General features: G+C 35.5%; 1 protein-coding gene across 4 annotated transcripts in view; it reads right to left on the bottom strand.

The window, feature by feature from the left end:
• The window catches only part of Lrfn5 (leucine rich repeat and fibronectin type III domain containing 5), a 281892-nt gene that overhangs the window by 160375 nt on the left and 97432 nt on the right, over positions 1-24085 (bottom strand). The window contains exon 1 of one of the 4 annotated variants that reach the window (XM_036206674.1): positions 12846-12915. The exons of the other annotated variants lie outside the window; for them this stretch is intronic. The gene's annotated coding sequence lies outside the window, so the exon portion shown is untranslated. Of the gene's footprint in view, positions 1-12845; positions 12916-24085 lie in introns of those variants that run through there. 4 annotated transcript variants of the gene reach the window in all.

The raw sequence follows: 24085 nt of genomic DNA, 5'->3' as shown, positions 1-24085 counted from the left end.
TCCCTTCTGGCACAGAGAGCTCTCATCAGGCCCAGAGAGCTCCCACTGGGCCCAGAGAAAGGAAGAGCTCTCATTGGACAAAGAGCCCTCATTGGACTCAGGAGACAGGGAATCTGCTAGCCCTGATTAGACTAAGAGAGGCTTTCTGAGAAACAGAATCTGCCACCTCTCATTGGACCAAGAGAGGCTTCCTGAACCGTCAAATCTGTCAGCTCTGTCTGGACCAAGAGCACTGATAAGACCAAGACAAAACCACAAGGAGATGGGCAGAAGTACATACAACATTTCTTACCTAATTGTTTGGTCTACTAGTCTAATTATTCACCATTGAGCATGATGGTTTCTGTGTTTTGTTTTGTTTGGGGTCTTTCCATGCATGGCTTTTATAACTTTGATTCCCAGTTAACTGACATGATTTATAATACAATTTCAGTTTACTTCAGATTCTTCTTCAGAAACAACAGAAAAATTTCTGTGCTGCTCTTTCTTCATTTGTCTATAGTCTATATTACACTGACTGATTTTTCTATATTGAATTCTTTTCTTGTTCCAGAAATAAATAACAATCCATCATTTTCTATAATAATTTTGACACTAAACTATATTTGATAATTTTTATTTCTAAGACAATCATTGCTCCTAAAACACAATACTCTACAGAATTCTTTTCCTGTAGTATTGTGTGTGTGTTCTTGCATGTATACATGTAAGTTCAGGTGCACATGTGCAAGTGAAGGACTCAACTTCTCTCATTTATCTTTAGTCATTTACTTAATAATTTCAAGTCTTAGTCTCTCAGTGAACCAGAAGCTCACTGACTGGGCTACCTTGATTGACCACTGATCTCCTGGATTCTTTTTGTCTCCACCTACTCAGTCCTGGATATGCAGATGTGCATCTCCTCACCTGGGTTTTATGTGAATACTAGGGAACTCTATGTGTCTATTGGTGCACAAGCACCTTGCCGACTGAGCTATTTCTCCAGCATACTCCTATAATGTCTTTGTCTGGTCCTATTTTGTTTCAAGTTTGAAACAGATTGGCTCAATTAACTATGATATTCAATATCACAGAATATTTGGCAAGAAGAACAATAAATTTTATGAATATTAATTCCATATTTAAAGGCATAGATAGTTTTTTATTTCAGCAATTAAGTATTTTGATATTAGTTTCTTCATATACCTCTATCATTTAAATTTTCTGATATTTTATTAATTCTTATTTCATGTACATGAATGTTTGCCTGAATGTATGTGTACCTCACGAATACAAGTAGTTATGGAGACAAGAAGAAGGCGACAGAGCCTCTGACTGGAGTTGCATATAGTTGTGAGCTGCCACATGAATATGAGAAAAAAAAACCACAGGTCTGTGCAAGGTGTCACATCACAGGCACCAGATTCCAGAAGCCTGCCCATAGACCAGGGACAGATCCCAATCCCCCTGCGTGGGTGCCCCCCAAACAGTTCGAGCCAAACAACTGTCTTCCGAGAGACCTCAATTTGGGGGATGTAGGGATGCAGGGTGGCTTGGGAAAGAGGGGTGGGAGGTGGAGGGAGGGAGGGAGGGTCTGTGGATAGCATGTGGAGTGAGTAGAAAATTTCTTAATAAAGGAAAATGAAAAAAAATACAAAAAAAAAAAAAAAACAGGTCCCCTGGAAGACTATAGGAAAAGCAAAAGCCCTCTTAACTACGGAGCCATCTCTCCAGACTAAAAAAAAAAAAAAAAAAAAAAAAAAAAAAAAAAACTATATATTTAAATGAATCATTGATCACATAATGTATCATTAATTTTGCTTTGTGAAACTGTTCCACAATATTTAGTGATATTTACATTAATTATTACTCTATGATAATTGCTATGTTTAGAACAAAGTCTTTTGATGACCTTTATACTTTTGTGTATTCTGCTGAACTGAAAGTGGGGTGCATAAACTGAAAAGAATGTCTTCAGCTTAATAAGTCCTATATCCTACATATTCATTTTCAAATCAGAGAATGTTTAAGTACTGTTTAATAAAGGTAAGAAACATTGAAATTGCAGATATCCTCACTCAGATATTCTTCTTTGAATCTCATAAAAAATATTGCAAAAATGGATGACAGGTAACACATGATATTGTTATATGACTGACTATTTGATTAACTAATGAAAGCCATCTCAATATTGGACTCCAGTCCTAGATTTGAAAGTGCAGCTAAGATTTGTTTTTAGCTGATGCCATTTATAAATGAATTGCTATTCCAGGGATTGAGTTAAAAGGTTGTTTTTTAAACACAAATGAATGGATTCTTAAAATCATTTGTTAGTAAATTAATTTTTAAAAGACCTCAAATAAAACCAAAAGAGTTGATCAGTTTTTGTTAGAGCAATTAAAATTGAAGAGCCAGTTTTTCAAAGTGATAAGAATGTCTCTCATTTAAAATGCTAAGACCTTCAACTAAGTTAAGAACATTAGAATCAAGAGACTCATGAAATCATTATGGAAGGAAGCTATAAAATCTGCACATTTCCCTAACCTCATACAGTAGGCTTGATGGATGGATTCTTCTAGAATGAAGAATAATATTTATGAATAATTATCATTTATAAATATAGAATAAAAGAAGATGCTTGATTATAATAGTAATTGAGAATAAACAGACATGTCCACAAATATAAGCATCCTGAAATGTATTTAATTAATTTAATTCTTCTTTTCTAATATACAGTACATTTCATAGTTGATAGTGAATTTTTGTCATTAGTTGAAGTGGTAAAATGCATATGTTTTTCTTCTTCTTTGAATCTTAGGCTTATTAAAACAATTTGTCTACATGAATCACAGTTATGAACTTTTATGCTTAGTGATTATTTTTCTGATTCTTTTTGTTTGCATTACAGATTTGTTTGAACTGTTCATGTGAACACTCAGAGAGATAGTTACAGACAATTGTATTTGTGTTCTTTTTTAAAAAACAGCAGCTTCAACTAATTTCATCTGTGTGTGCATTTAGTGATGGCTGACCCTGCAAATTTATTCAATAAATTTGACTAATGGCAGATTGCCCAGTGAAGTACAGCCCTCTAGATGTTTAAAAGTCACACACACAAGAGAGATGCTGCCAGCATAACCACCAGACTCTTTCCATTGACTGAACAGAGTCCTGGAAGAAAGCCTTAGTTAGCCTGCATCCCTGTTACTGTAAGACTGGGAAAACAGAGCAGGCAGTGTGGCTAAAATAACAGGAAATAAATGAGCACAGATAGAGTAACTCTAAGGATGTTCTAAGTAAGTGATATTTTGGTACAGGGTGACGTTGGTTATTTATTTATTTTCATTTTATTTTTTATTTTATCATTATTATTTTTAATTTTATGGATAAATTTGAAGGATATTTATAATGAAAAAACTAAGGAGGAACAAAAATGTTCCTCTAACCGTATCCTAGTGGAAACCTCATCTTCCACCAGAGTCCAGGCCAACACCCTGAAGCCCATGCCTGACTATCCCTCAACTTGTGCTCTCCAAGCATAACTCCAAACGCCCCTCTTCTTCTCATCACCATCTCTCAGCCTACACCTCTGACAGAAGCTTTCCACCCTATCAAAGGCCAGGACAGTTCCCCTAAAACCAGGTCAGCCACTCCCACACCATCTCCTGTCCTGCCTGTACCTGCCCAGCTAAACCCCCAGGATCCTAAACCCCAGAGTTCCTATGAACAAACCAGACATAGCCAGAACTGCAGCCCCAAATTTGCTACCCTCTGCTGGACAAGTCTGGGACACTATGAAAAGACCAAGCCTAAGAATAATAAGAATAGAGGAAGGAGAAAATTCCCAGCTCAAAGAAAAAAAAAATGTTCCTAACCTAAAAAAGACCATGCCTATAAAGGTACAAGAAACTTAGAAAACATTAAATAAACTGAACCAAAAAAGAAGGACCCTTGCCACATGCCACATAATAATAAAAACACTAAATGCACAGAACAAAGAAGGAATATTAAAAGCCACAAGGCAAAAAAAAAAAAAAAAAAAAAGGCAAATAACATGTAAAGGAAGACCTTTTAGAATTATACCAACTTCTAGCAGGGCAGTGGTGGTGCACGCCTTTAATCCCAGCAGAGCCAGGTGGATCTCTGTGAGTTCAAGGCCAGCCTGGTCTACAGAGTGAAATCCAGGAAAGGTGCAAAGCTACACAGAGAAACTCTGTCTCAAAAACCAAAAACCAAAAAAAAAAAAAAAAAAAAAAAAAAAAAAAAGGATTATACCAACTTCTCAAAGGAGACTCTAAATGCCAGAAGGGCCTGGACAGATGTGCTGCAGACTCTAAGAAACCACAGGTGCCAGCCAAGACTACTATACCCAGAAAAACTTTCAATCACTATAGACAGAGAAAACAAGATATTCCATGTTAAAGTGAAATAAAAAAGTATCTGTCAATAAAATCAGCCCTACAGAAGATACTAGAAGGAAATTCCAACTGAAGTAAATTAACTACACACATGAAAATACAGGCAATAAATAATCTCACACTAGACAAATAAAAGAACACACACACACACACACACACACACACACACACACACACAGGCATACACACACAATATCACTATCAAAAACTATAACATAAACCGGACAGTCATGACACACACCTATAATCCCAGCACTCAGGAGGCAGAGGCAGGTGGATTTCTGTGAGTTCGAGGCCAGCCTGGTCTACAGAGCTAGTCCAGGACAGGCTCCAAAGCTACAAAGAAACCCTGTCTCGGAAAAACAAACAAACAAACAAACAAACAAAAAACTACAACATAATAATAGGAATTAAAAAAATCACTGAACATGGATATCTCTCACTATCAATGGAATCAACTCCCCAATAAAAATATACAAACTAACAGAATAGATGCAAAAACAAGATCCTTCCTTCTACTACATACAGGAAAAATACTTTAACACAAGATATAGACATTAGCTCAGAGTAAAGGTGGGGAAAATATTTTCTAAGCAAATGGCTCCAAGAAACAAGCTGGTGAACCTATTCTAATATCTAACAAAATAGACATCAAACCAAAATTAATAAAAAGAGATGGGGAAGGATACCTCCTATTTATCAAAGGAAAAAATCCACCAATATGGACATCTCAATTTTCACTATCTTTGCCTCAAACACCAGGACACCCACATATGTAAAAGAAATACTACTAGAGCTTAAATCACACATCAAACCTCACATATTAATTATGGGAGACACCCAATCTCACCAATGGACAGATCATCCAGACAAAAACTAAACAGAGAAATACTGGAGCTAGCAGACATTATGACCTAAATGGACCTAACAGATATCTACAGAACATTTCACCCAAACACAAAAGAACACACTTTTTCTAAGCACCTAATGAAACATTCTCTAAAATTGACCATGTACTTGGTCACAAAGCAAGTCTTAACAGGAATAAGAAAATTGGAATACAAACTGCATCCTATCAGACCACAATGGATTAAAGCTGGAAAACTTAGAAACTCATAGAAACTGAACAACTCTCCACTGAATTATCACTGGGTCAAGGAAAAATAAATAATCAAAGAAATTAAAGAATTCCTAGAATTCAATAAAAACAAATGCACAATATTGGACACAATGGAAGTGTTGCTAAAAAGTTGATAGCACTAAGTGCCTTCATAACGAATTTGGAGAGATCTCCATACTAAGGACTTAAAAGCATACCTGAAAACTACTGAACAAAAAGAAGCAAACACACTCAAGTGGAGTAGAAAGCAGGCAATAATCAAAGAGCTAAATAAAATCAATGAAATAGAAACAAAGAGAAAAAAGATGAATCAGTGAAACAAAGACTTGATGCTTTGAAAAAGTCAACAGGATAGATAAACCCTTATATCAACTAACTAAAAGATAGAGAGAAACAATACATACAAACAAAATCAGAAACAGAAAGGGGGACAAAACAACAGACCCTGAGGAAATCCAGAGAGTCATTAGGTCATACTTCAAAAATATGTACTCTATAAAATTAGAAAAATCTAAAAAAATATACATTTACTTACCAAAACTAAATCAAGATCAGATAAACAGTTAAAGTAGGTCTACAACCCAAAAGAAAACAGAAACAGTAGTTAAAAGGCTCCCAACTAAAGAAAGCCCAGAGACAGATGGTTTTAGAACAAACTTTTTACAGATTTTCAAAGAAGAACTAATGCCAATACTCCTCAAATTTTTACACAAAATAGAAACAGAAGGAACTTTGCCAAATTCTTTTTATAAGAACACAGTTGCCCACATGCTCAAAGTGCACAAAAGACTCCACAAAGTCAGAGCATTACAGATCAATTTTTCTCATAAACATTGATGCAAAAATACCCAGTAAAACACTCAGGAATTGAATCTAAGAGCATATCAAAAAGTTCATTGACCACAATGAAGCAGGCTTGATCCCAGAGATGCAGGGATAGTTCAACATATGAAGATCTGTCAATGAAATCTATCATATAAACAAATGGAAAAGAAAAACAAAAACAAAAACAAAACATCGTCTCACTAGATGCTAAAAATGCCTCTGACAAAATCCAACATCCCTTCATCAGAAAGGTCCTGGAAAGATCAAGGATATAAGGGACATGCCTAAATATAACAAAGGCGGTATACAGGAAGTTGATAGCCAACACCAAATTAAATTGAGGGAAACTTAAATTAATTCCACTAAAAATCAGGGATAAGACAAGGCTGTCCACTCTCTCCATACCTATGCAATATAGTACTTGAAGATCTAGCTGACCCTAATAGAAGAGAAAATGAGAAATAGCCCTGAACATTTGGACATAGGAGACAACTTCCTAAATAGAACTCCAGTGGCACAGTCACCAAGATCAATATTTGTTAAGTGGGACCTCAGGAAACAAAAAAGCTTCTGTAAGACAAAGGACAATATCAACAGGACAAAACACCAGTCTAGAGAGTGGGAAAAGATCTTCACCAACACCACGTCTAACAGAGGGCTAGTTTCCAAAATATATAAAGAACCCATGAAACCAGACATCAAACAAACAAACAAACAGAAACAAATAATCCAATTAAAAATGGATACAGAGCTAAACAGAGAATTCTCAACAGAAGAATCTCAAATGGCCTAGCAACACTCAAAGAAATGTCCAACATCCTTAGCCATCAGGGAAATGCAAATCAAAATGACTTGAGATTCCATCTTACACCTGTCAGAAAGGCTAAGATCAAAAAGACAAGTGACAGCCCAGACTGGTGAGGGTCTGGGGTAAAAGGATCACTCCACTGCTGCTGGGAGTGCAAACTTGTACAGCCACTTTGGAAATCAATATGTTATTTTCACAGAAAACCAGAAACTGATCTACCTCAAGACTTAGCTATACCACTTTTGGGCATATACCCAAATGATGCTCAATCATACAATATGGAGAACTGCTCAACTATGTTCGGAGTAGCTTTATTGTAATAGCCAGAACCGGGAAACAACTTAGATGTCCCTCCATTGAAGAATGGATAAAGAAAATATGATACATTTATACAGTGGAGTATTACTTGGGTATTAAAACATGGCATCATGAAATTTGAAGGCAACTCAGTGAAACTAGAAGAAATCACCCCAAGTGAGGTAATCCAGACATGGAAAGACAAACTCGGTATGTTCTCACTTATACCTGGATTTTAGCTATAAAGTAAAGTACTACTATGCTACAACCAACAGATGGAGAGGCTAGGTAACAAGAACGTGAAGGGGGATACTCTAAAATGACATTTCGTTGGTGGACTGGCATTGGGTGGGAATGGGAACATGAGGGATGAGATGGTGAAGGATGCAGGAGTAGAGTACTGAAAGAGATGATTGGGAAAAGGAGGTACAATTGGGGGTGAGGTAGAAACCTGATACAAGAGAATTTCCCAGTACTCTACAAGGATGACCCCAGCTAAGACTCCAAACAATAGGGGATGCATAGCCTAAACTGATCATCTCCTGTGACCAAGCCAAGAATTCTAGTGGAGGGACTGGCACACCAACCCAGCCAGATAATCTTTGACCTACAGTCTGTCCTGCCTTTAAGTTGTGCTGGGGTAAGTGTCATGCGAAGTTTGTGGGAGTGGACAACCAATGACTATTGCAGCCTCAGACCCATGCCACAAGAGTGAGCCCTTTCCTGACACTGCCTGTAGCATCACAACCCAGAGGCTGGATTACCCAAAGACCTAGGATAGAACCAAATAAGACTGGTGAAAAAAATCAATATGATGCTGCTATGAGTATTCAGCTATACTCATAGATCGGTGCCTAGCCCAGTTGTCATCAGAGAGGCTTCATCCAGCACCTGATAGAAACAGATGGAGAGACCTACAATCATTAGGCTGAACTAGGGGAATCCTATGGAAGACAGGGAAGAAAGATTGTAGGTACCAGAAGGGTTAAGCATATCACAAGAAAACACACAGAATCAACTTAACCTGGGCTCACAGAGATTGAACTGATAACCAGGGAGCCTACATGTAACTGACCTAGGCACTCTGTATATATGTGACAGTTATATGGTTTGGTCTTTTTGTGGGACTCCTAATAGTGACAGCAAGAGCTGTCTTTGACTTTTGCTGGCTTTTGGGTCTCTGTTCTTCTTATTGGGTTCCCTTGCCCAGCCTTAATACAAAGGGAGGTGCTTAACCTTACTGTAACTTGATATGACTTATTTTGTTGACATCTATGAGAGGCCTGCCCTTTTCTGAATATAAATGGAGAAGGAGAAGATTAGGGATAGGGGTGGCAGAGAGGTGGTGTTCAGGAGAAACTGGAAGGAGAGGAGTGAGTGGAAACTGCTCTCCAGATGTAAAATACATTGATTTTTTTTTTAAATATTCTCTACTGCAAAAAAATCTGAATTGAATTCAAGTAGTTATTTACCAAGACACTTTCCGAATGCACAATAAACCGTAAATGGTGTAAGAGATAACCTCCAAAGGAGTCCCCAGAAAAGGCAGTTTTTTCCATCACAGAGATCAGAGAAGATGAAGCTTGTGAGGGACTTACAAACAAACCCTTAGCAACCAATTGGACAAAAGCACAGACAAGCTAACTGCTTTGCTTTGGTCGCTCCTTGGACACATCTAACTTTTGATTATCTTTTCCCTCTATCATGAGGCAAAAGATATTTACATACTTAATGAAGGCTCAAGTTCATTCCAACTGCTCTGTGTAGAGCTTCCTTCCACTCTAATCTGTGAGAGAATAAAAGTGTTTTGTGTCAAAATCAAACTTGTACCTAGAGGCGCTTGAGACCTGACTCATCTACACATTATATTTTACTTCAAATCAGAATGTTAAGGCTATTGATTTCTGTTGTTGTTTGATTGTTTGCTTCTTGTTATTTTAAATCTACATGCTTAGGTCGGCTTTGCCTCATTTCTTGATTTCTTTCGTATCAACAACACTGATTTTAGTTTTCAAAAGTTATTTAGATAAATAGATATTAACAATAGCTTACAATTTTAGCTTACAGATGACTTCAACTTCTAACATGAATTAATATTGCAACCCATGCTAGTTTAAAGTCACGAATATTAAAGAAAAGACAATCCATTTTGTTACTGCAAAAACTAATTAATAGTCCACAGTGAATCAAAGGTATCCTAAGTGTGTTTCACTGAAGACTAGCATAGTATATAAGTTTTAAAAAACCAAGATGAAATACCCTTATCCTAAAATAGTCACATTAAAGGTAAAAAGGAAAATAACTTATGATTTGAATCTAAGATGTTCTCTAATTGTGGCACTGGAAATTAGGGTCTAGCTGATGAAAGTACATCGCTAGGGATAGATTTTTTTTTAATGTTATTCCCTGCCCTTAGTGCCAGCTCTTAACGTCTTTTCTGGTCAGTTATATGGATTATGGAGTAGACATGCATTCCTTTGTATACCCTAAAGTGATATTTTATTTGTGCTCTAACAAATAAAGCTTGCTGGGAATTGGAGGACAGAACCAGCCACTATATTAAACATAGAGGTCAGGAAGTGGTAGCGTATGTCTCTAATCCTAGCATTTGGGAGGCAGAGATTCATCGGACCTCTGTGAGTTCAAAGCCACAATGGGAACAGAGCCAGGCAAGGCAGCACACACCTTTAATCCCAGCACTAGTTAACCATAGAGGTCTGGAGGTCTGTACAGACAGACAAGAAGTGATAGAGCTGAGTGGAAAGATGAAGTGATGTAGCGGGGCAGAGAGAGGAAGTAAGATGGCAGTACACAGAAAGGTATATAAGGTGTGAGTATACAGGAAGTAGCTCTTTTGGGATGAAGATTTCCTAGTGGTAAGAACTTGTGGCTGGCTTGCTCTATTCCTCTGACCTTTCAGCTTTCACCCCAATATCTGGCTCCAGGTTTTTTATTAATAAGATAAATAACCATTCAGCAATTCGTGTTACACTAAGGGGTGCAGTGGATACCTAGAAATGGTATTTGGCCAGGCGCACTCTAAAGTTGCCATTTACATTAATCCTGGCATATGTTTACCAAACTGGGTACATTTGATGGAGTTTAATAAGGGTAAAAAAAAATAAAAATTATTTGCTGAAGCATGGCAAAGGAACAATGGAATTAAGGACAGATTGTAGGTTTTAGTTTTGTGGCAGGGGACTAGTTCCCACATATCAGTCAATAAAAATACCCCCACAAGGAGTAGAACACCCAGAATTCTATCTCCATGAGCCTGGCATAGTTGCCATATGACACACTAGAATGAAACGTGTGAATCACAATGAAGTAAAATGTCAACTGTCTGAAAACAGCAGATGAAGCCATGCAAGCTAAGAAGGAAAAAGCATGACAGCTAAGGTGTGACTTGCAAAGAGAAAGCTGCCTGTCCTGATTCTACCTCCTAATTACAGTTCCACCTGGGATGATTAATGTTTTCAATCCCCCTTTTAATATCTAATCTACAAATGCTAATTTGGGGCAGTGTGTGAAATTGGTCATAAAATTTGAATACTTAAAAAGATGTCAGAGACTGGATCAATAAATCCATTGCTACTGCTAGACTCGTTCTTGCTAAGAAATAAGGAAAAGACAGAGCCACAAGGCAAATTATACCAACAGGGTCCACTTAAGTCATTGAACGTAACAATTTAGAGCTATTAAAAAGCAGTGACCTGACAAAAATGGATGAGATTCAAGGGCTTTGTCCAGGCTAGTTTTATGTCAACTTGACACAAACTAGAGTCATTGTGAAAGAGGTAACTTCAATAGGGGAAAATTGTACCCTCCAGGTAGCCTTGTGATGCTTTTTGGTGTCTTGTGGTGCTTTTTTGTGATTGATATGGGAGGGCCCAACTTACTATGGGCAGGCTAAGCAAGCCATGAGGAACAAGTCAGTAAACAGCACTCCCCCATTAGGGTGATTGTCCTGCTTAAGCTCCTTCCCTGACTTCCCTATAGAGTTCCAGCAGAAGTTGAAATAAACCCTTTCCTTCCCAGATCGCTTTTGAGCATGGTATTTCATGACAGAAACAGAAACTGTAACAAAGGCAGGCTCCAAAGACCTCTACCAATAATTGAGAGGATGTAGCTTGGATTCTAACTATTCCCTCAGGGGACTGGGTGAAAAGGCACAGCATCAACAACACAGATACTGGTAGTCAGTTGAAGGCAAATAATGAACTCATTTATTCAATAACAGGGAAGGCCTTATGTACCTTCCCCCAGAGCCCAGTCTGTTTGGTCCTCCCTCATTGGCTAGGCATGATCAGGCATTCTGACAGCGACTGTTGCTAGGTCCTCAGGCAGACTCCAGGTTGGCTCTTAAGGAGTACATTATATGCATGCCTTGGCCACAGTTTTGAGCCAATTTCCTTAACATGGGCCTGTCCTACTACAAGAGGTGATGCTGAGATTTCAGATACCAGAAAAATGAGTGAAATGGAGGACAAAATAAATTGAGATTGATATGATAATATTATATTACTAAGGTTATTTGTGCAAGTGAAACTAATAATCAAAACATACAAAAATGTCAATGTTTAGTTTAATATATTTTATATATCTTGAGTATATGTTCCTGAAAATATTATTATTATTGCCATTCATTCGTAATATTTATTATGTCTATGTATTCTCAGCAATAAAAAATAACTTCTTCATATTCTATAAGAATGGGGCATTTACATTCATTATAATATACTCTTTTAAATTTGTACTAGATATTTATGAATTAAAGTGGCAACAATATGGTCTAATACTTTTAATTAATATTAATTCATTGATCTGAGTTTACAAATATTATTTTTGTTTTTCTAATACAAGTACAAATTATTTCAGATTTTGTTGTAGCACATTAATACAATTGAGCTAAGAATACCAGCTAAGTAGTAAAACTGAATTTCTTAACATGCTTTAAAAGTTTTTGATTTGAAATTTTGTTAGCCTTGAAAATATATGCTAATAACAAAAAAAGATTCCTTAAATCTTGCTTAATTTGACAAGTTATAGATGTCTTTCAATGTTTGACCATCATTTAAAAATTACTTTAAAAAGAAATATCATTTCCTTTCAAAGTAGAGGTCATGACATTTTCTTAAGAGACAGGATCTGGCATTTTTACCTTGAATTTTGCTGAAAACACTTAGGAAAGGGTTTCTGTTTTATGTGAGAGTATTTTTGGTTGGTTTCATTTTTCTTTGTATATTTTCTTTTTTTCCCTCCTTTTATCCCCTCCATTTCCCTTCCCCCTTTTGTTCTCTGTCAAATGGTATACAGAATAGAATAATCAAGAAAGTACAGAGAAATCAGAAATGAAGTTGAGATAGGTTAAAAAGGAATGAGTTGCACTGGAGGTTACCTGGAGGTTATATGACGAGTCAGAGGCTGGTGAAAGCATGGTGAAAACAGTTGTAAAGAATAAAGGTTGCCTGTGGGTGACACAGAAGAGCAGCTCTTACAATAGTAGGATAATTTCTACAGCAATTTAAAACTATGCATATGAATGTCAGATATAAAATTACCACACAATATGACTATAAAAGGATACTGTGCACTTAGGAGAGTATATTAATAATGTTTTTAAAGACAGTGAGCTTAAAAATAATAAAGCCTCACTAAAAATATGCTTGCACTGAAATAGAAAGGCCTAAATGGAAGAAAAACATGAAATATTTCCATGAATAAATACATTCACCGTTTTCATAAGATTTCAAGATTCAAATCAAAGTAAGAAGTTGCCACAGTTACTATTTTTGGTGCTGTGACCTAATATATGACAAGGGAAAATGAGGTTATTTAGGATAATAGTTTAAGGGGATATAATCCATCATTTCAAGTGAGAGATGACAATCTAGATGTCCACCAGCTCATTAATGGATGACAAGAATGTGTTTATCACTCATCTGTAAAGAAAAATGAAATTGTGAGATTTACATGTGAATGGTTATGGAAAGAATCATTTAGAATAAGGTGATACAGGAAGACAAACATTGCATATTCTCTCTCATGTGTGGATGCTACCTTTGAGTCTTTAGATGCATATGTGCCTAAATCTAAGTACCCAGGGAAGGCAGGAAACTAGTAAGGGGCCATGGGTGGTTTTCAAGGAAACAGAGATAGAGCACAGGTTGTATGAAGGAGAAGAAGGATTACTAGGTTAGCAGTGGCAGCGTCGAACATGGAGTATGTGACTGGAGAATTAACATGAAAGAGTTTTCATTTTTATCATTTTTTTCTTTTATTGAAAATAGATTATTTTCTCATACAACACATCCTGAGTAGAGTTTCCCCTTGTTCTACTTTATTTCTTCTCCACCTCTTCTCCCCTCTGGATCCACTCCATTTCTGTCTCTCTTCAGAGAAGAAAAGGCTGCTAAGAGATAACAGCCTAACCATACAAAAGAAAATATAATAAGATAAAGCAGAAAACATCATGTCAAACATGGCAAACAAACAGTATGAAAAGAGTCATGAGAACAGGCAATAAGAGTAAGAGACCCACTGGTTTTCATGGTCAGGACTCCCATAAATATATTAAACCAGTACCTCTAATAGGTATGCAGAGTGCCTGGTGCAAACCCATGTAGGCCCAGTGCTTGCTGTTATACTTTCTCTGAGCTAATATATACATTGTTTAATTTATTCAGAGGGCCCTATGCTGTGGATACCACTCTGTATAAATAAAATGCTGATTGGCCAGTAGCCAGGCAGGAAGTATAGGCAGGACAAGCAGAGAAGAGAATTGTGGGAAGGAGAAGGCTGTAGGAGACTCTGCCAGCCACCGCCATGAGAAACAACATGTAAAAATACTGGTAAGCCACGAGCAATGTGGCAAAGTATAGATTAATAGAAATGGGTTAATTTAAGATAGAAGAAGTAGATAACAAGAAGCCTGCCACAGACATACAGTTTGTAAACAATGTCAGTTTCTGTGTGTTTATTGGTTGGGTCTGAGCGTCTATGGGCCTGGCAGGTGAGAGAGATTTGTTCTGACTGTGAGCCAGACAGGAAAATTATAACTACAGCCCTATTCTTCTGGTGTCCTCCATCCCCTAAATATCATATGGAACAATATTACTAAAGAAGCTGCCTAAATTTATATATACAATGGTTCCTACATATACTATGAGCTATAAAATAAAAATCAGTGCTGAAAATGGGTTGTCACTTTTCAAGTTATTTGTCTAGAAAATGCAAAGCACAACAATGTGGCACACACCTATGGTTTAGAATAGTTAAAATATGTCATATTGAAGGCTGATAAACATATAAAGGATTCAGAATTCTCATCCATCACTGTGAGGTAGATAAGACAGATCAGCCCTTTGAACAACAGATTGTCCATGCTTTAATCAGCTAATATAAGTTTTAATCTAAAATTGAGTGCCTTCAGGATTAAGTATTTACAACAGAAGAAAAGAAGTTGACCATTTGCATCGTTATAAAACTTGCACAATGACATTTATCTAAGCATTGTTTGAAATCATCAAATTAGCAGAAATCAAGATATTTATAAGAATTTTAAAAAAAAGTGCTTTCATTCAAACTCTATGTTATACAAGATAAAGTAAAACTATAAAGACAGTAACAGGACAGTGAGTTTCAAGAGAGAGGAAATATAACAGAGTGCAGGGAATGTTTATAGGTCAGTGAAGCTCTTTATCAAGATACCAAAATGATGGCTAGATGATATTATCATGTGTAAACATACACAGATTTGTGCAGAACAGAGTACAGCCTAAATGGACTTTAATTCATAAATATAATTTTTGATTTATCCATTGAAAGAAATATGTCATATTAATACAAGAAATGAATAATAAAAAAAAAACTTAAGAAAAGGGGAGATATAGCAACCTTTTTTTTGTGTGTGTGTGTGTGTGTGTAAGTTCTCTGTAAAATGATTCTCTCTTTTAAAATCTAGTAAAACATCAAGCAAACACTGTGTTGACACTCTTAATTTTTTTTCTGTTCTGTGAAGTGATGAAACCTCCCCCTTGATTAATGTGTGTAATATGTTGTGAGACTGTATTTCATTAAATAAAAGTGATAATCAGCGAAGAAATGTGTAACTTCTAAAGAGCAAATATTTTATGTAATTTAATGAAATGTACAACATGAGAAAGCACAGGTAAAACATAGATTAAATGGTTACAATAATGAGCACTTCTGCTCATTACTGGCTAAAGGACTTGTGTCTCTGTTCTCACTAATCTATGTCAAACAAATCAAAAGACAGGCATTTAACTTGACATTTAATGATATGGTTGGCTAAATTCAATAAGTTTAATGGCTACTTATACCAGTGATATTTTGAATTGTAAGACAGGGAACTTCATACTTTAGAATTATATCCTTCAGCCATCTTATTGTAATCTAATTGTAATTGTAATTTTTCAACCATGCAAGTTCAATAAAACTGACAGAGTATTTCTTCTTTCCTGGAAATCAAGAAGGTCATTTTATGATGGAGGGATTTCTCGGTGGTTAAGGGCACTGGCTGCTTTTCTAGAGAACCTGAGTTAGATTCCCAGCACCCACTTGACCCTTTCCAGCCATCTATAACTCTACTTCCAGAACATTGGATATACTCTTCTCACCTCCACAGGGAATATGAATGCATATGGTGCACATGACACATCTAGGTAAAACACCCTGATGCATTAAATAATATTAATAATTTTTAAATGTCAGATAATTTCTTCAAAGTGACTGACTGAAATATTTGTATCTAAATTATTCAAAGTGTGGTGAAATTGATTCAGTTTTCTTTCCTATACATGAATCCTAGCATGTCTAAATTTTACTTAACATAGCAAGAACTAAATGTAACATTTTGTTCCTTTGATTTAGAAGACAAATAATCTTCTACAAGATTTTAGAAGAAAGAGGAATAGCAATATTTTTATATTCTAAAATAAAGAGAGATATCATGAAACCAGATTTTTGCATGGGATTGTTTGAAATTTCTATAGTGACATTGAGCCTATCACTCTCTTCATGGATAAATAAGTTTTCTGCCAGAAGAAATCAAATGAGGCTTTTCCCGTTGAAGCAATTTAGAACTAAAGGGGTTTAAAGAATCTGTTTCCAGACACTGTCCATAGTAAAACTTTATGTATGCAAAATATCAGCCTTAACAATTGACAAATAAAAGACACTAGGTGAAAAATAGTGTGACCATTGAGATAGATTTAATTGTAAAAGGAAACCCAAAAAATCATTGGGTTATATAAGGAAACAAAATGTTCAGTATTGACTTCCCAGAGGAGAAGGCCAAGTATCATAAACGCTGTCTCCAATTCAAATTTCCAAATCTTTTCATAAATCTGGTATTAATTTCACTGTAAGACTTTATGCCCCTCACTTTGTAGATGACTATACTTTCAGGGCTATAATACTTAGGATTCAGAGAGTGCTAAAGACATACCAATTTAACATTCACACTTGCTTTTATTTCCTAAATATGTCCAAAGCCTGTTGTCAAGACGCATTGATCCACAGAAGCCAAATCTGAGCTTTCCTCAAAGGTATTTTTGCCACTAGAACCCTCAGACATGGTTACATGTAATATAACAGTAAATGAACACAGAGTGAAAAATGCAACTGTAGTGTCAGGAACTGAGAGGTGGTATAGGCATAATTCGCATCCTTGATAATTTACAGGCATTGGCACTTTGCGATACTGAACTAGATAGAGTCCTAGGGGACAAAGAAGGAGAAAGAAAATGGTAAATACCCCCATGAGTTTCAGTGTAATGCAAAGAGTAAGATTTAGGAAACACATTGGTTTGTTGAAAAAATAATGTAAAGACTGAAAAAAGGAAGAGAAATTGGAAAAAAACAAAATAATTTCATCATGAAAAGGATTTCACTAAGGCCTGTGATATTTTGAGCTTTGAAAAAATATTGTTGTGTGTTATTTAAATAAAATAGTAAATTTCCTCATGACATTTTATATATCTATATAATTATTTCGATCATATTTACTTCCCCTTTCATCTTTTCATTCTTCCCACTGATATTTGTATCAGTAAAAGAACATCTGAAGAATCAACACAGAGATAGAATAAAAGAAGACAATTTAAATAATACCAAAATTATCTTAGCATCCCTCTGATTTTAAGCAAATCAGTTCTGAATAACACTAAGTTACATGCTTAGAAGAATCACTAGACTTGAAGAATATCTTACACTTTTTACTTTTACTGCATCACATTGTTCAAAATGGGATTTCTTTCCCTTAATAACCTTCTGATTCATAAGGAAAAAAGGATTCTGGAAACACTTCTGGTTCTGCAGACCTTTCTCCACTCATAGTTCACACAACACACATATAATCCTTGAATTTAGAAGCGTGTACCAGAGCGAAATGTACTGTGGTCTCACCATTCTTATCATTTGGGTGAAAAAAAAAACGTGAAATAACAGTACAGTTTGTAAATGAGAAAATAATACATCTGTCCTGTTCAAATTAAATTCTACTTTTGGTAACATACTGATAATTCAGTAAGGCAAAGCAGTGAGTCTGATCTGAGATGATTACACATGGAGATATTAGAAGTAATAAATGGCTCATACTGATTTTGTGATGGTGCTTAGATGATCATTGCATGAAAATACAAGATCTTTGCTTTAGAGATACATACAGGAGTAATACACTGACTGCAGAGGATAGGCTGGTACTGAGAAACTACAAAAGCAGTACAGCCACATGTTCTCTGCTGGAGGGATGTATGATGGATTCGGTTTCATTTCTATTCTTTCAATGTCCCTTGGCATTGGCTGTTCTGGGAAAGCTCATAACTGAAGTCCTTGAGGCAAAGGATAACTAAAACTATGAGGATCACAGAAAACAGAAGGAGGCATCTCAACCCTCTAACAAAAGGAAAATAAGATATTCCAACCCCTTTGTCTTTCCATGTTGTATCCCAATCACAGAAAATAACTATGTTCTAGAATTCTGTGCTTTCTGCTTTTTCTCCCCCGAGCTTTGTTGGGATACACTTATTATACTAAACTTCACAGAATTTATCCTGTTTCTTTTAAATAATATAAGGAGATATACTTGTTTATTTGGTTATAGCCCTTTTTCATGGCTGTATTCACCTATATAAGCACACTTAAAATATTTATTGGATTGCACATGGATATCTGAGTTTTAAATTTCATGTTGTACAAATGTAGGCAAATATGTTCATTCATGTTAAGAAATTTCTCTGTCACTATTATATTTTGATAACTAAAGTCATTGTTAGGAGTTACGTACATAAGGAGATTTTCAAGGTAATGTCAAGTTGCCTCACAGATTTCACAACCCAATTAGCTCTCAACAGCTAATATTCTATTCATTCCAATAACTTTATTCATAGATATTTTGGTTGCTAAATATGGATAGATTTGGAATAATATCTCAGTTTTTAAAAATCTGTTTGTTTTATTTTGAGTTTTTAAATTTTATGTGTTTTAGTGTTTTGTCTGCATGTATGTGTATGTGCATGTAAAAGAGGACATCAATCCCTGTAACAGGAGATATGGATGACTGTAAGCCAAGATGTGGGTGCTGTCTATCATATCATTCTCTGCAGGAACAAATACTGAGCTGTCACCTCCTGCCTCTTTGTTTTACTCCTAATTTACCTGATTATCAATATGATTGAATATATCTTTATGAGTTTATTGATTAGTTTTATTTATTACTCTGCCAAGTATGTCTTTCATCATTTACAAGATGATTATGTAGATATTTCTATGTATATGGAAGTTTTACTTATACATTAACTAATCCTCACTCAATTATATATGAGATATATATATATATATATATATATATATATATATATATTCAAGTTTATATGAATGAAAACCAATTTATGGTTACTCTTTGATTTTTTTTAAAACTCTTGGTTCATAACATTACAAAGCACAAGTGGTGTTACACTGTTTCACATATTTCTTATTATTTATTAAGATATCTATAATTTTATATAGTAAAGACTGTTGTTTTGAACTTTTAAATGATTATTTTTGTACATGTGCACATATAAATGTTCTAAAACTAAAACTAATTTGAGACTAGTATAATAATAAACATTGACATGTTTTACATACATCATCAGTTGTGCATATTTCTTTTCTTGGTTGGGGTTACTATTGCTATCATGAATACTATTATGATAAAAGGCATGTTTTTGTACTTATACTTGCACATCAGAGTTCATCGTTGAAGGAAATCATGACAGGAATTCAAGCAGTTCAGGAACCTACTGCTTACTGACTTGCTCCCTCCCTCTGGTTTGCTCATTCTGCTTTCTTATAGAACCCAGGACAGTTAACTCAGGATAAAACTAACCACAATTGGCTGGGCCCTCCTCCATGAATCAAAAAATGTAAAAATGCTCTACATGCTTGCCTCCAGCCCCATTTTATGGAGAAGTTCACTTAACTGAGCTTCTCTCCTATCTCAGATGACCTTTGCCTGTGTCAGCTTGACATGGCATTACCCACTACATTTCTCTTTATAAAGAGTAACATTTTATTTGTAATTATGTGTATGTGTGTGATTCAGGATTCAACATGGTCTCTGAGAACAAAACAGGTTTTTTAAAGCAGTACATAATTTATATGGCTGAGTCATCTCTGCAGCCCTTTCTACTGATTTCTTTTTTACATATTTATTTTTCCGCTTATTGAAAATGTTTTTTCTCATATATTATATCTTGGTTATGGTTTGACCTTCCTCTATCCCTCCCAGTTTCTCCCCATTTCCCTTTCTATCTGGATCTACATCCTTCCTGCCTCTCATTAGAAAACAAGTAGGCACCCACAAGATAATAATATAATATAATTAATATAATATAAGATAAAACATAACTAACACATTGGAATAGGGTAAAACAAATAAACAGAAGGAAAACAGCCCAAGGAAGGGCACAATAACCAGATACAGATTCAGAAACCCACACATTTGCATTCCCAGAAATCCCATAAAAACACAAAACTGAAAGCCACAATATACACAAAAAAACCATGAAGGTTAAGGGAATGGGGGATAATAAACAAATTGACATACAAATAAAATTATAGCTAAATTAAAATTAAATTTTTGAAATATACATTTAAAGGCCCTGACATGACATTATGAGACAAATAACCTCTAAAGATGCTGTTGAATTTGTTTTCTTTTGGCCTTCATACAGATGTCCTAATACTTCACTTCTCCCCATTGCTCAGCAAAGACACCTCAGCCTTACAGAAATTTCATGTTTTGGATATCCATATGTAGGTTCTTTATCTTCTTTTGATGGACTTTCCTTCAACTATATCAATTCAGGACACATATGGCTTGTTTTTGCAGTTATAATTTTCATTTGTCATGCTCTTTAGCCTGTTTTTAATGATGTGATAACTCTATTTAGGTATTACAATTTGATATTCTGATGTGTGTAGAAATTATAAAATTATTAGTTCATGCTAATAAATAAATATATCTCTCAACTTATTTATCCTCCCTCTATTATTATTTATTTATCATTTTAGAGGTGAAAATATTTTAACCTAGAACACAAGTACAAAGAGTAAAATGATAGTTTGTACGTAAGGTAAAATGTAAATTGTTAATAGCTCAAATAACCTTTTATAAAGTGTGTTATGTAAAACTTGTGGTAACCACACCCACTCCACTGCAAAAGTTACAGGATGATAGGAGTCATTTGCTAGCCTATTACTATAAGCTTTGTTCAGGATTTAAATATTTATTGATATTTAATGATCTTTTTATCTTCTTATTTTAATTATATCGCTGTCAAATTTCATAGAAGAATCTATTACATTTGTTTGTAATAGCATTTAATTTACAGACCAACTTTAGAAGTTTTCTAGAAACAAATCCAACGTAAATTTTAAAACTTTTTTCTTGGAGAAACTTATACTACTTTTAGGAATTTATATATGTGTTGTAGGATATTAGGTAATGTGTGAAAAAGAAGATATAGCTGATTATACATAATACTGTAAAATTTCTTTACTACCTCTTTAATCCATCAATTATTTTTCCATATTGTTAAATCTACTTTTTTTAACTATAGGAAAAGTTTTATTTAATCTTACAGATTACAGTCCATCACTGAAGGCATTCAAGACAAGAACTGAAACAGGAATTAGAGGCAGAAAACACTAAGGAACTCTACTTGCTATTGTGCTCTCTGCCAATGCTCTTTTAGCTTTCTATTTTTTTCCTTTTCTTTCTTTCTTTTTTAATTTTTTATTTTATTGATTCTTCATGGAGTCATTGGTCTGGCTCGAGGCGTCTGTTTTCTGCTACACCACCTATAATGGCCTCTCAATGGGGTTCCTCTTGGATATCCTGTTGTCCTATGTGATAGAGATTCCACAGCTTTGGATGCATGGCTTCTTCCCCTTCTCCTGCTCCAACAGCTCATAGATTTGGTGGATGTTGAGGTAGGCTAACTCAGCCTGTTTCTGGGCTGGGTGGTAGGTGGGTTGCTCAGCTTGCTCGATTTCCCTCATCTTCATTGCTCAAATGAGCTCTCCAGCATTGCCTAGGCTACTTCACTCAATGTAGCCAGCAGCAAGGAGCAGGGCCAGTCCGATGCTCCAGGGCTTTCAAATCCCAGTCCCCCTCACTTATAGCCAGGACCAGCTCTACTGTTTTGCCCAGGCAAGGTGCAGGGCTCTCTCTCCTAATTGCTGTAGGGGGCTGTGGGAGAATGTGATTTTAAGGTGTGTTACTTTTGTTTGTGTTGTATTTGTTTAAATCGGTGAAACTGTGTTACTTTGCCTGTTTAAAACACCTGATGGCCTAATAAAGAACTGAATGACCAATAGCAAGGCAGGAGAAAGGATAGGCAGAGCTGACAGGAAGAGAGAATATATAGAAGGAGAAATATGAGAGGAAAAAAGAAGTATTCAGAGAAGGAGGAGGACTCCAGGGGCCAGCCACCCAGCTACACAGCAAGCCACAGAGAAAGAGTAAGAATTATAAAAGATGGGGAAAAAACCAACAGGCAAAAGGAAAATGAGATAATTAAAGTTAAGGAAAGCTGGTAAGAAACACCCCAAGCTAAGGCAGAGCATCATCTGAGTGCACTGAGCCTTATTCTGTTCTCTGTGGCTTCCCTTTAATCTTATGTCATTCATGCTGTTAGTTTTGTTTGTTTGCTTAAAAAGTTTTCTCATAATAGATTTTGATCATGTTTCCCATCCAACTCATTCCAGATCCTCCCCCATCTTCCTTCTCCAACTGCATGTTTCTCCTCTCTCTCTCTTTCTCAAAAAGAAAAAAGCAAAAGCAAAACAAATATATGAAAAAAAAAAAACAGTAATACAAAATAACAAAACAAAACAAAATGAAACAATAACCTTGCAATAAAATCGAGTCCATTTATGCTCTCTTTTTTAAAGCTGTGTTTTCTAATAAGACACCAATGAGTTTAATTAAGTACAGGCATTTAATTTTACATTTGGAGGCATTCATTGAGTAATTAATTTAGTTTAGAAAATATGAATATGTGATTGCTTACTGTAGTTACCTGTAAGGAGTATAAATGTGGTGTTAAATAAAAATGTGATTTAAATTTGTGACTGTGTCACCCACCGTTATGATAATTCCAGTCACAAAACCACACTATATGATGATCAACTTGAGTTTTATTTTTAGTTGTCAGGAGGTAGATGATACATTGACTGATATATAGTAGATGGCAGATAGGTAGAGAGATGGACATGTAGGACCCCTACACCAAGTTTAAATACAGTGTGTTGTTTATTTCTCCCTCTATGAAGAGCATTTTTCCTACTTATTTCCTACATTAAGCATGCTAATATACAGTCCTTGGCATTCCACCAGTGAACAAGGCTGATCCAAATCTGTTGAGCCTAGTCTAATTAGCTGCTAAATCTATATATGTCTGCAAGAAGCAAAGTAAACAACCTTACAAAATGAAAAGAATAAAAACTTTTGAGTGGATCGATATAAGACAAACAAGACCACCTCTCCCAAGAATTTATTTCAAGGAATAAATAGGTAATAAAGAAATGTTCACAGGTTGAAAGACATTTAAAATTAGCATTAATTTATAAAAATCTCTTGGATCTTTTTTTTTTTTTTAATTTTTTTTTTAGTTCTTGTGACAATGTCTCTCTGTTTAATCCTAACTATCCTGAAACTGTCTCTGTAGACCAGGGTGGTTTTAAATTCAGAGATTCACCTGCCTCTTCCCATGAGTGCTGGGATTAAAAGGGATGTACCAATACACTAGGTCATTTGGATCTTAATTAGAAGAAGACTGTCATGAATAGAATGTTAATGAAGCAATTGTGGAAATTTGAACACAAATTAGGTTTTTGTTGTTGTTGTATGTAGAAAATTATGTCAGGGATGCTTAGCGACATTAGTATTGTGTATATCTTAAAACAAGAAGTCTATAGGAAGCATGTAGGGACCTCTGCTCATAGATCAGATCTATGTAAGTCTGGTATGTTAAACACACAGAATTGTCTCTTCCAAGAAACAAATGTAGAACCTGTTTGTCACCCAGGGAGTAGAGGTGGTTAACAGCGAGATGACCTCTGTGTGAT

This window comes from Onychomys torridus, chromosome 14 (genome assembly GCF_903995425.1).
Source record: "Onychomys torridus chromosome 14, mOncTor1.1, whole genome shotgun sequence".
Classification (NCBI taxonomy): Eukaryota; Metazoa; Chordata; class Mammalia; order Rodentia; family Cricetidae; genus Onychomys; species Onychomys torridus.
This window is presented reverse-complemented; position numbering and strand designations above follow the sequence as displayed.